The sequence below is a fragment of the Camelus dromedarius genome, chromosome 22 (genome assembly GCF_036321535.1).
Source record: "Camelus dromedarius isolate mCamDro1 chromosome 22, mCamDro1.pat, whole genome shotgun sequence".
Classification (NCBI taxonomy): domain Eukaryota; kingdom Metazoa; phylum Chordata; class Mammalia; order Artiodactyla; family Camelidae; genus Camelus; species Camelus dromedarius.
Genome location: NC_087457.1, coordinates 2,079,303 through 2,093,271, shown reverse-complemented (window position 1 = coordinate 2,093,271; position 13,969 = coordinate 2,079,303). Strand labels below are relative to the sequence as shown.

Sequence of the window (13,969 nt, the reverse complement as noted above, 5' to 3'; positions counted from 1 at the left end):
TGAGGGATGAAGAGTCAGTTTGGGCTGTGGGAGTCATAGTTAGGACCTAGTGGGGCGGAGTGTGGGGGCTTGAACCTCAGTGTGAGGATGAGCTCTGTCTTGGGGGTCTGTTTGGGACAGTGCCTGGACAGAGATGGGGGGCCAGTGGTTGGGTGGGGGCGGTGAGCAGGGGGAGTGGGGCTTGGGGGCGTGGCCTGGCCCAGGGCCAGTGGTGGTTCTTGTTGGGTGCCGGGACCTGGTCCTATGTGGTGTGGGATGGTGACCCGGCCGGGCCAGGCAGAGGGATGGACCCCCAGCCCCACCGCCTCACCTCCCGGTACACCGCCCGGGACACCTGGAGCCCACGCAGAGCGTGTGGAACCTGGGCTAGAGCAAGGGGCTCCTGGACCAGCTCCCAGAGGAAGAACACAGCCTGGGGTCAGGGCCGCCGCTTGCTGTCGCCTCCACTGCTGCTGCCCGGCAGATAAGGGGGCGCTGGTGGGGGCGTGCATGTCAAGGAGCTGGTGGGTGAGGCCCGGGCAGCTCAGGTGGGAGGGCACTGGGAAGGCCCTGGACCACCTCGGACTGGCCCTCCCGCCAAGGCCTTCCTGTGTAGGTGGAGCTGCCCAGCAAGTGGAGGCGGCCCTGGAACCTCCGGGGCACAGGCGACCTGGGGCACAATAACGGGTGAGGCCCGGAACTTCAGGAGCTTGTTGGCCTGCCTGTGAGATCAAAAGCTTTTGGCAGAACAGCTGGATTTGCTCCCATCTCCCTCTGTGGCCTGTCCTGCGGGTGGACCCTGCTGCCCCATGATCACGGGACTCACCTCTCTCATTCAACCTGCTCCAGGGAGGCAGGTGCAGTGTGGTCAGCGGTTGGGGGTGGGGACAGTGGCAGGGGTAGGGGGCTGCCTCAGGCTCTCTGGTGGTCTTGCTCCTATCTCCCCCATGACCTGGCCCGAGGTGGCATCTGCTGCCCCAGGTTCAAGGGATACAAGTCTTCATGTGAGCCTGCTCCTGGGAGGAGGATGCAGTGCAGCCAGGGGGCAGTGTAGGCAGCAGGCAAGGTCTTGTGTAGGACCGGGCTGTAGCCCAGGATGACTAAATCCTTCTTCTCTTGCTTCCCCAGGTAGTGGCTCTAGTGGCTTTTCCAGTATAGGTTATTACCAGATATTGTACGTAGGTCTCTGTGCTATACAGAAGAAACTGTTTTTAAAATATAATTTTATATGTAGTGCCTAACATTTGTAAATATCAAACTCCCAAATTTATCCCTTCCCACCCCATTTCCCTGGTAGCCATAAGATTGTTTACTAAGTCTGTTAGTCTATTTCTGTTTTGTAGATGAATTCATAGTCTCTCTCTCTCACTCTTTTTTTCTTTGATTCCACATATGAGTGATATCATATGGTATTTTTATTTTTCTGGCTCATGTCACTTAGAATGACGATTTCTAGGTCCATCCATGTTGCTACAAATGACATTTTCAATCCTTTTTATGGCAGAGTAGTATTCCATTGCATGAATACACCACTATTTCTTTATCCAATCATACGTTGCTTCATTTAGGTTGCTTCCATGTCTTGGCTGTTGTATAAACTGCTGCTATGAACATTGGGGTGCGGGTTATCTTTCCGCATTGGAGCTCCCTCCTGATGTGCACCCAAAAGTGGGATTGCTGGATCATAGGGTAAGTCTATTTTCAGTCTTTTAAGGAATCTCCCTACTGTTTTCAATAGTGGCTGCCCCAAACTACATTCCCACCAACAGTGTTGGAATGTTCCCTTTTCTCCACAGTCTCTGCAGCATTTACTGTTTCTGGACATTTAAATCATGGCCATTCTGACTGGTGTGAGGTGATAACTCATTGCAGTTTTGATTTGCATTTCTCTTATAATTAGCAATATTGAGCACTTTTTTCATGTGCCTATTGGCCATTTGTATGTCTTCACTGGAGAAATGCTTGTTCAGGTCTTCTGCCCATTTTTGGATTGGGTTGTTTGTTTTTTATTTTAAGTTGTATGAGCTGTTTATGTTTTCTGGAAATGAAGCCTTTGTCAGTCAAATCATTTGCAAATATATTCTCCCATTCCGTAGGTTGTCATTTTGTTTTGCTTATGGTTTCCTTTGCTGTGCAAAAGCTTATAAGTTCAGTTAGGTCCCAATGGTTTGTTTATTTTTGCTATTATTTCTATTGTTCAGGTAGACTGCCCTAGGAGAACATTGCTGAGATGTATGTCAGATAATGTTTTGCTTATGTTTTCTTTCTAAGAGGTTTATAGTGTCTTGTCTTGTGTTTAAGTTTTTAAGCCATTATAAATTATTTTTGTGTATAGTGTGAGGGAGAATTCTAACTTCATTGATTTACATGCTGCTGTCCATTTTTCCCTACACCATTTGCTAAATAGACTGTCTTTACTCCACTGTATGTTCTTGCCTCCTTTGTCAAAGATTAATTGACCAAAAGTTTGTGGGTTCATTTCTGGACTCTCTATTCTGTTCCATTGATCCATATGTCTGTTTTTGTACCAATACTATACTGTTTTGATTGTAGCTCTGTAGTATTGTCTGAAGTCTGGGAGGGTTAGTCCTCCAGCTCTGTTCTTTTTCTTCAGTAATGCTCTGGCAATTCTGGGTCTTTCATGATTCCATATAAATTTTAGGATGATTTATTCTAGTTCTGTGAAAAACGTCTTGGGCAATTTGATAGGTATCACATTAAATCTGTAGATCACTTTGGGCAGTATGGCCATTTTAACAAGATTAATTCTTCCAATGGAAGAAAATGGGATATCTTTCCATTTCTTTAAGTCCTCTTTAAATTCCTTAGTCAGTGTTTTGTTGGTCTCCACATTTAAGTCTTTCCCTTCTTGGGTCATATTTATTCCTAAGTATTTGTTTTTTTGGATGCAATTTTAAAAGGGATTGTTTCTTTACTTTCTTGTCTGGTTGATTCATTATTAGTGTAAAGAAATGCAACTGATTTTTAAATGTTAATCTTGTATCTTGCTACCTTGCCAAATTCTTTTGCTAGCTCTCGTGGTTTTTTTCTGTGGAATATTTGGGTTTCCTATATATAGTATCATGTCATCCACATATAATGACAAATTTACCTCTTCTTTTCCAATTTGGATCTCTTTTATTTCTTCTTCTTGCCTGATTGCTGTGGCTAGGACTTCCAAGACTGTGTTGAATAGGAGTGGTGATAGTGGGCATCCTTGTCTTGTTCCAGATTTTAGTGGGAAGGTTTTCAGTTGCTGGCTGTAAATTTGTCATAAATAGCTTTTATTATGTTGAGATATGTTCCCTCTATACCCAATTTTGTAAGAGTTTTTATCATAAATGGGTGAATTTTATCAAATACTTTTTCCAAATCTATTGAGATTATCATGCAGTGTTTGGCCTTTCTTCTGTGGATGTGGTGTATCACATTGATTGATTTGTGTATGTTGAACCATCCTTGTGTTCCTGGGATGAACCCAACTTGATCATGATGTATGATCTTCATTTTGTGTTGTTGGATTCTGTTGGCTAATGTTTTGTTGAGGAATTTTACATCTATTTTCATAGTGATATTGGCCTGTTATTTTCTTTCTTGATAGTGTCTTTGGTTTTGGTGTCAGGGTGATGGGGGCTTCATAGAATGAGTTTGATGGTACTCTGTCCTTTTCAACCTTTTGAAGAGTTTGAGAAGGACTAGTATGTGTTCTTTATTGTATGTTTGGTAGGAGTCCCTAGGGAAGCCATCTAGTCCTGGATTTTTGTTTTCAGGGAGGTTTTTGTTTGTTTGTTTTTGTTTTTGTTTTATTGCTAATTCTGTTTCATTTCTAGTGACTGGTCTGTGATTCAGTCTTGGTGGACTACACATTTCCAGAAAATTGTCCGTTACTTCTAGGTTGTCCAGTATGTTTCCATGTAGTTCTTTATAGTATTCCCGTGATATTTTGAATTTCTGTGGTATTGGTTGTAGGAGTCTAATTCTTAAATGTTTTCAAGATTGCCCTAGTGTATTTCACGCTCAGTAAAGCAATGGTTTATAACTAGTAAACTGAGTAGATTATTTCTAAGCCTTACTATTTTTAGCCTTTGCCCCAAAATGAATTGTGAATCATCACATCCATTTAAAAAAGCTTTGTTTCATTGAGGGCTTAGAGGCAAAACAGGGCCCTGGGGTTGTACCTAGGAAAAACTAACGGGTGGCAATGGACATGTTCATTGGGAGTGGTGTCCGCCATCCATTCATCTAGAACCGCTAGTATGTTACTATATCCATTGAGCTATTGTTACCTCTTAGTATACCTCTGGCTTTTTTTATTCTATTATATTGAAGTACATACCTTTTCTTATACCAGTACCATGCTATCTTTATTACATTAGCTTTATATTAAGTCTTGAAATCAAATAGTGTAAGTCTTCCAACTTAGTTTTTTTTGAAAATTGTTTGCACTGTTCTAGGTCCAGTGTTCTTTAATTTCGTCCAGCAATGTTTTCTATGGTTCAGAGTAGAGATCTTGCACACATTTTGTGGAACTTATTCCTAGGTATTTAATATTCTGAATTCATTTTAAATGATATTTACAGAATTACAGCTTCCAACTGTTCATTTCTGGGATATAGAAGTATAGTGGATTTTTATATGTTGACCTTCTCTCTTGCAGCTTTGCTAAACTGACATATTAGTTCTAATACAATGTTTTGTGGATTTCTTAGAATTTCCTGGTTTGATCATATCTGTGAATAAAGTTTTAACACCTTTCTTTTATTCATATGTATGAATATGTGTGTGTATATATAATATATATAAAATTTCTTTTTCTTGATTTATCTCACTGGCTAGGATCTCCAGTACATTTTGAATGGAAGTGACATATCATTTAAATGTTCTAAATCTTAAGGGCAAACATTCACTCTTTCACTTTGCAGTGTGATGTTAATTTTTCATGTGTGCCTTCTACCAGGTTGAGGATATTCCTCTTAATCCTAGTTCATTAAATTACATTTCTTTTTTAAAATCATGATTACATATTGAATTTTATCTGATGCTTTTTCTATGTTTATTTATAGGACCATATATAATATATGAAATGAAATGCATTGATTGATTTTCAGTGTTAAACCAACCTTGCATTCTTAAATTCTTTGCCTGGTTTTGGCATTTAGGGTAGTGGTAGTCTCATGATGCTTTCTAGTAGAATTTGTATTACCTCTTTCTCAAAGGCTTGGTAAAATTCAACAGTGACTCCTTCAGAGCCTGGAGTTTTCTTTGTGAAGATTTTAACTACTAATTTAATTTATTTAATAGACAAGGTGCTGTTTTTGGCTTTTCTATTTTTTCTTGAGTTAGTTTTGATATTTTGGGTATTTTCAGAAACTTGTTCATTTCACCCAAGTTGTCAAGATTATGAGCATAAAGATGTTTTATTATTCCCTTAGTAACTTTTTAATATGTGTATGGTCTGTAGTGTTTTTGTTTTTATTCCTAATGTTGGTAATTTGTCTTATTTCTTTTGTTTTTCTTTAGTAGACTGGCTAGAGCCATATGATGTTATTGATTTCTCAAAAATTAATGTTTAGCATCACTGATTTTTCTCTACTTTTATGTTTTTAGTTACATAATTTCTGCTCTTTATTATTTCTTTCTTTCTGATTATTATGGGTTTAATTTGCTCTTTTTCTTATAGCTTAAGATGGAAGCTTAGATCTTTTCTTTGAGACTTTTCCTCTTTCCTAGTATAAACGTTAAAAGAAGAATACATTTCCTGGAGACAACTCTTTTAGCTACATCCAAACGTGTTTGTTTGTTTGTTTGTTTTATATTCTGTTCAAAATACTTTTTATTTTACCTTATGATTTCTTCTTTGACCTGCATAGTTTATTTAGAAGCAAATTATTTAATTTCCAAGTATTCGGAAGATTTTCTAGTTATTGTTCTATTATTGTTTTAACTTAACCCTTTTATGGTCAGAGAACCTACTTGGTATGATTTCAGTCCTTTTGAAATTTACTGAGAGTTGTTTTATGGCCTAGAATATGATCTGTCTTGGTGAATGTTTTAAGTGTACTGGAAAAGCATGTTTATATGCTGTTTCGGGTAGTGTGTTCTGTAAATGCCTGTTAGATCAAGGTGGTCATCTTCATTTTGTGACCTCTTGTTCTGTCAATTATTGTGAAACAAATGTTGAGCTATCCAAGTGTAATTGTGAACTTGTCTCTTCAGTTCTGTTTTTGCTTTCTGTATTTTGAAATTCACTAGTGACAAACATTTAAGGTTGTTCTGTCCTCTTGGTCTATTGACTCCTTTGTTACCATGGAATGTCTCTCTCCATCCTCAGTGCTTTTTGAGCTGATATTGAGGTAGTTATCTCAGCTTTCTCCTGATTACTGTTTCTGTGGGTTGTCTTTTTGCCTTCCTTGTACTTTTAGCCTATATCTGTCTTTATATTTAATCTATATGGCTGTCTGTGTGTAGACAGCATGGAGTTGGGTCTTGTTTTTGTTGTATTTGTTGCTGTTTTATCCATTCTTCCCATCTCTGCCTCTTATTTGGAAATTTTTTTAGAAGACCATTGTATATAATGTAATTATGATCTGTTTGGGTTCCAAGCTACCCTTAGTGTTACTAGTTTCCTATTTGTCCTGTTTTCTTTGTGTCCTTTCCTTCTTGCCTGCCTTCTTTTAAGTTACATTGTTACTGTTGTTTAAATGAATCCCTATTTTCTTCACTCCTGGCTTACTAGCTCTGCCTCTGTTAGTTTATGTTGGTTGCTTTAGACTAGGCACATCGTTTACTGATTATAGTCAATCTTCAAATAATATACTAGTTTACGTAGAGTGTACAATTCTTGAAAAAATAACCTGCAATTTCTCCCTTCCTATTTAATCCTCCTTTACTTCTTCATACATTATATTCCCCCATGATACATTATGGTTAGTGTGCATTAAACCATCATTATCTTTTAAAAATACTAAAAGTGAGATAAAAGCTTTATATTTACCCAAGTATTGATACTTGCTGGCTTGTCATTCCTATGTTTAAATTCAAAAGTCCATCTAGATGGTATCCTTTTCTTTTTGCTTGATGAATTTTCTATTAATATTTCTTACAGTGCAGCTCTGCTGGCAGTGAATCCTATAAGTTTTTGTTTGTCTATTACTATGTTATCTTTCTTTTTACTTGGTGTAGAGTTCAATGATAACGTTCCCCTCCCTTGTTAAGGATGTTCCTCCATTGTCTCCTGTTGGACAGTTTCTCAAAAGCAGTTTGCTCTCATTCTGTCTTTATTGTTTTTAGTGTCTTTTTTTCTCTGACTTTTAAATTCATTTTTTAACATTTTTTATTGATTTATAATCATTTTACAATGTTGTGTAAAATTCCAGTGTAGAGCACAATTTTTCAGTTATACATGAACATATATATTCATTGTCACATTTTTTTCCTCTGTGAGCTACCATAAGATCTTGTATATATTTCCCTGTGCTACACAGGATAATCTTGTTTATCTATTCTATAATTTTGAAATCCCAGTCTATCTCTTCCAACCCCCCACCTGCTTGGCAACCACAAGTTTGTATTCTATGTCTTTGAGTCTATTTCTGTTTTGTATCTATGCTTTTTTTTTTTTTTTTTAGATTCCACATATGAGTGACCTCATATGGTATTTTTCTTTCTCTTTCTGGCTTACTTCACTTAGAATGATGATGTGGTATATTTATACAATGGAATACTACTCAGCCATGAAAACTGACAACATAATGCCATTTGCAGCAACGAGGATGCTCCTGGAGAAAGTCATTCTATGTAAATTCACTTTTTATCACTAATTTTGATGTGATTCATCTTCGTGTGGTTTTCTTTGTATTTATTCTATTTAAGGTTTGTCAAGGTTTCTTGGATCTGTGGGAGTATGGTTTTTATCAACCTTTAAAAAAATTAGCCATTAATTAAAAAGTATTTTTCCTGTCCTCTCCCTCTTTCCTGATTTTGACCCCAATGACATACGTGTTCTAAAACTGAGTGTTTTCTGACCAGTCACTCATACTTTGTTAATTTGTGTTTCAGTTTTTCTTGGTCTCTCTCTGCTTCAGTTTGGATTGTTTCTATTGTTGATTCTTAGTTTCCTGATCTTCTGCAATGTCTAATTTGCTATAATCCCAGCAGTGTGTTATTTTTTTTTCCAATCTTATATTTTACTTCCCTGGAAGTGCCTTTGTTTTTCTTTATTTTGAATCTACTGTTTCTCTGCTTCTTTTTGCTCTACCTTTCTACTACATGGAGTATATTTATAATAGCTTCTTAATAGCTTTGTTGAACAGATGTATCATTTACCCACTTCGAGTGCATAAACCAATGTCTTTTAGTATAGTAATAGAGTTGGGTACCCATACACACAATAAACTTTATTTGCATCATCTTTCAGAGAAACTCTGTACCCATTAGCAGTCGCTCCCCGTTCTTTCTTCATCCTCTCCAGCCCAGGCAACCACTAGTCTATTTTCTGTCTCTATAGATTTGATTATTCTGGAAACCTCATATAAATAGAAGCAGATGTGTTCTTTTGTGACTGCTTTTTTCCCCCACTTAACATAATGGTTCCCAGTTTCATCCATGTTGTAACATGTTCAGTACTTCATTCTTTTTTTTAATGAATAATATTCCTCTGTATGAATATGTTACATTTTAGTCATTTGTCAGTTGATGGACCCTTGTATTGTTTCTCCTTTTTGGCTGTTATGAAAAATGCTGCTGTGAACACTTGTGTAAAGTTTATTGTGTGGACATACACTTTCATTTCTCTTGGGTGTGTACCTAGGAGTGGAATTCCTGGCTCATATGATAACCCTATGTTTAACCTTTTAAGGAAATACCAGGCTTTTCCCCAAGAGGCTGCACCAGTGTAACCTTGTTTAATGCTCTTGGCTGCTAATTCCATTACATTTTGCCATTTCTGAGTCTGTTTCTGTTGATTGTTTCTTCTGCTGGTTCTGTGTCATCATTTCTTCTTCCTTTGCCTGCCTGGTGATTTTTGCTTGGATTCCAGACATACAGTGTTGGGTGCTAGATTTTGTTGTACCCCTTAAAATAGTGCTGCACGCTGTTCTTGCATGCAGTTAAGCTACTGGGACTTAGCTGTATCATTTTGAAGCTAGTTACTAAGTTTTATTAGGGTGTGTCCAGAGCAGCTGTTAGTTTAGGGATGATTTAGCCCCAGTACTTAGGTGGTGCTCTCCTGAGGATTTTATCTGATGCCATGTGTTTTGGGAATTATTTCCACTCTTGCTGGTGGAGCCATGAACCTCTCCTAGTTCTGTATGAGCTCTGGGCTTCTTTGTCCAACTGTTTTCTGTTTTATTTTTTTAAACATATTTTTACTGAAGTATAGTCAGTGTACAGAGTTGTGTCAATGTCTGGTGTACAACACAGTGCTTCAGTCATATAGGAACACACATACATTCATTTTCATATTCTTTTTCAACATAAGTTGCTACAAGGAAGTGAATATCGCTCCCTGTGCTTTACAGTATAAACATGTTTCCCCCAAATTTAGATAGTGTCCTCTTAATATAGATGAGAATTCAACCTAACTCTAGGGGGCCTCTGTGCTGCCCACTCCTCCAAGGGAGGCTGTCCTGCCAAATCCAGCCATTTTGGCCTCCCTGAGTATTGATCTCTACCCCTCAACTCAGTGTGACTGTCATCCTCTTGAGTTTCCCGTTCTCTGTGCTGCGGCTTGGAAACTGCCTCCTGGCACTAAGCTCAGGCAGTCATCGGGCGTGCCTCCCTGCTTTCACTCTTCTCAGGAATAAAGTTCTATGCTCAGTGGTAGAGCACGTGCTTATCAGCATGCATGTAGTCCTGGGTTCAACCCCATTACCGCCATTAAAGTAAATAAATTGACAACCTTAATTACTTCCCCCAAAACATACAAACAAACAACCAAATAAAAAGATCATTATTCAGTTTTATTAGGTAGAATTATGACAATTTGCACATATGGAATATATTTCATGTATATACATATATACAGTATTCTGCACATATTTATAGTTTACATATATGTACTGAACATTGTTTTTAAGTACAGATTAGAGCTTTAGCTTTCTAAACCTACATATTTAAGAAGTGAATAAAGCCAACCACAAAATAAGAATCAAAAGAATGCAGTAACTTGATCATAAAGGACAGTGAAATATTCTTACACATATTCAAGGAATCAATCATCAAGTTATAAATAATAAGTAGTTCACTTTTATCCTTTTTTTAAAGACTTCACATTTAAATGATACCATACAGTATTTTTCTTTCTTTTTTGTGCCTACTTCACTTAGAATGATGATCTCCAGGTCTACCCATGTTTTTGCAAATGGCAATATTTTATTCTTTTTTATAGCTGAGTAGTACTCCATTTTATGTATATGTGAATGTATATGTATATGCCATATCTTCTTTATCCAGTCTTCTGTTGATGGACATTTGTGTTGTTTCCATGTCTTGGCTATTGCAAATAATGCTGCTATAAACATTGGGGTGTATGTGTCTTTTTGAATTTTATTTTACTCCTGGTATATGCCCAGCAGTGAGATTGCTGGATCACATGTTAAGTCTATTTTTAGCTTTTTAAGGAACTTCCATACTGTCCTCCATAGTGACTGCACAATCCACACTCCCACCAACAGTGTAGGAGGGTTCCCTTATCTCCACACCCTCTCCAGCATCTATTGTTTGTAGACATTTTAATGATGGCTATTCTAACTGATATGAAGTGATATCTCATTGTAGTTTTGTTCTGCATTTTTCTGCCAATTAGCAATGCTGAGCAATTTCTCGTGTGTCTATTGGCCATTTGTATGTCTTCATTGGTGAATTGCTTGTTTTGGTCTTGTGCCCATTTTTAGATTAGGATACTTGTTATTTTGATATTAAGTTGTATGTGCTGTTTGTGTATTTTTTAAATTAGTTCCTTGTCGGTCTCACCATTTGCAAACATTTTCTCCAGTTCTGTATGTTAACTTTTTGGTTTTTTGATGGTATCATTAGATCTGCAAAAACATTTAAGTTTACTTAGATCGCATTTGTTTATTTTTGCTTTTACTTCCATTACCACAGGGGCTGGTTCAAAAAATATACTGCTGTGATTTATGTGTGAGAAGTGTTCTGCCTGTGTTTTGCTCTAGGACTTTTATAGTATCAGGTCTTATGTTAAGTCTTGAATCCATTTTGAGTTTATTTTTGTATATATGATGTTAGACAATGTTCTAACCTCTGTCTTTTACAGGTAGCTGTCCAGTTTCCCCATCACCACATACTGAAGAGACTGTCTTTTCTCCCTTGTATATCCTTGCCTCCTTTGTCATAGATGAATTGACCATAATCGTATGGGTTTACTTCTGGACTATCAATCCTGTTCCATTGACCTATGTGTCTGTTTTTATTTCAGGACCATATTGTTTTGATTACTGTAGCTTTGTAGTATAGTCTGAAGTCAGAGAGCATGGTTCCCCCATCTCCATTCTTCTTCAAGATTGTTTTGGCTCTTTGGGTTTTGTTTTTGTGTTTCCATACATATTTTAACATTTTTTTTTTGTTTGCAACTCTTGTGAATAATGTCATTGGTAATTTGATAGGAAGTGTATTGAGTCTGTATATTGCCTTGGGCATTATGGTGTTCAGGTCTTTATTCTTCAAATATTTTATTTATTCCCCACTACTTTGTCCAGGCACCCCAGTTCTCCATGCATTAGTCTGCTGGAAGTTCTCACACAGCTCACTGTTATGCTGTTCAGTTATTCAGTCTACTTTTCTTGTGTTTCCTTTTGCCTGTCTTTTGTTATCATGTCAACAAGTTGATTAATATTTTTTCTGTAGTTTCTAATTTGCTGTTAATACATTCCTGTGCATTTTTCTTCTTAGAAATTGTATTTTTTACCACTAGAGGTTTGGCCTGAACCTTTCTTATGTGTTCTATGTGTTTACTTAGCATGCTTAATATTTTTTCTACCATCTTTAACATATGGAGTATGGTTATGTTAGCTGTCTAGGATCCCTTTTTAATAATTCTGTCATAAATGTTATCTCTAGTTCTGTTTCATTTTTTTAAATGTAAAATGTTTTTTTCTTTTATATTGTGCAATAGGCAAAATTATGTAAGTCAATAAACTTTTTAAGAAATTCACATGTTGTAATTCCTTCCAGTGCCCATCCCCTTACTTCCTCCTATGTTTCTGTCATAATCTTCAGGATAGCCCTTTCAAAAAGAATTTTTGCTCAAGCTTGAAATTTGTATACTGACAGGCATATGTAGAATAGTTAAACAAGATTACACTGTACAGCACAGGGAAATAGATACAAGATCTTGTGGTAGCTCATGTTGAAAAAGAATGTGACAATGAATATATGCATGGTCATGTATAACTGAAAAATTGTGCTCTACACTGGAAATTGACACAACCTTGTAAACTGACTATAACTCAATAAAAAAAAAGACAAAGCAGAAATAAACATAAATATATAATTAAAACAAGAATATTTGCTCAATCAACTGTTTTCCTGTCATTCAGTCCATAATTCTTTTAGTTGAGCTTCTTTGACCTCTAGTAGAACACGGACACACTTCTAAATCTCCTCACTTGTAACCTTTGGGATCCAGTTTCCTCAAGCAGGTTACTTTAGGATTATTACATATTTGGGGTCAGGGAAGATGGATCTTCCTGGTTCTGAGTTTTCAACACTTTCTAATCATGAATTAAGTTCAAATCACACAGATCACAGTCTGGAACAGCACTGATTGTTGAGATATGATAATACCTAAGATACAAAAGGGTTTTTTAAGGTATTTTCATAGTTTATTTAGCAGCTCTGTCTTGTAGCTCTTTCCCACAGATCTAACACGCAGTTCTCTGAGGAAAGAAAACCACATAGTTACTCTGTGAGGCATTTCCAATGATGTAGGTCTACAGAAAAGGCCCCATCAGGTGATTCTCTTTTTTTAATTGAAATATATTCATTTTACAATGTTGCATTAATGTCTGCTGTACAGCATAATATGCCAGCCATCCATATACACACATATATTCATTTTCATATTTTCTACCATCATAGGCCCTTGCAAGACATTGAATATAGTTCCCTCTGCTATACAGTAAACACTTGTTGTTTACTTTATATAGAGTAGTTAGTATCTGCAAATCTTGAACTCCCAATTTATCCCTCCTCACCCCCTTCCTCCCAAACAACCATAAGTTTGTTTTTCATTCTGTTTCTAATGATTGATCTTTCTTCTTCTTATGGGTATCTTAGTTAGCCATAACAACCCTAATAAAATAATGCTGACTGGGTGGCTTAAAAGAAATAATTTTATTTTTTCAGTTTTGGATGCTTTAAGTCCAGGTTAAAGCTCTGGTAGAATTTTGTTTCACATATCCTTTCCACAGTCTGTGCATCTGGGGCAAGACAGAGAGGGGAGATGGGGAGAGAGAGACAGAGAGTGAGCGAGCACACTAGTCCTTTGACAAAGATTCCAGGTGCATCAGATTAGGGCCTTACCTTTAGACCTCTTTTAATACTAAATACCTCCCCAAAGGACCAAATACTATCACAGTGGAAGTTAAGACATTAACATATGAATTTTGGGGAGACACAATTTTTCAGTCCACATTATGCATGCTATTTTTTTTCTTTCTTTGCATTCTTGGTAATTTTTATTAGATGTCAAAAAATATGAATTTTACTTTATTGGGTGCCAGCTATTTTTATGTTCTTCTCAATATCCCTAAGCTTTGTTCTGGGATGCAGTTAACTCATTTGGAGACAGTTTGATATTTTTGAAGCTTTCTTTTAAGCTCTGTTAGCACTAGACCAGAGAGACCTTCACTTTAGGGCTCATTTTGCTCCCCTCCTGAGGCAATAACCTCCTTAGTGCTTTATATAGTGTGCTGGGGATTGAGGTTTGTACTGTGGTGAGGGGGAGCATTTCTGGCTCTGCATGAGCTCCAGA

The 13,969-nt window shown here is 37.1% G+C and overlaps 1 non-coding gene across 1 annotated transcript; it reads right to left on the bottom strand.

The window, feature by feature from the left end:
* Positions 1–12,829: 12,829 nt before the first annotated feature.
* LOC116150671 (small nucleolar RNA SNORA18) lies at positions 12,830–12,959 on the bottom strand. Its single transcript, XR_004134399.1, has one exon. It is a non-coding gene; the product is annotated as a small nucleolar RNA SNORA18 (small nucleolar RNA).
* Positions 12,960–13,969: the final 1,010 nt, after the last annotated feature.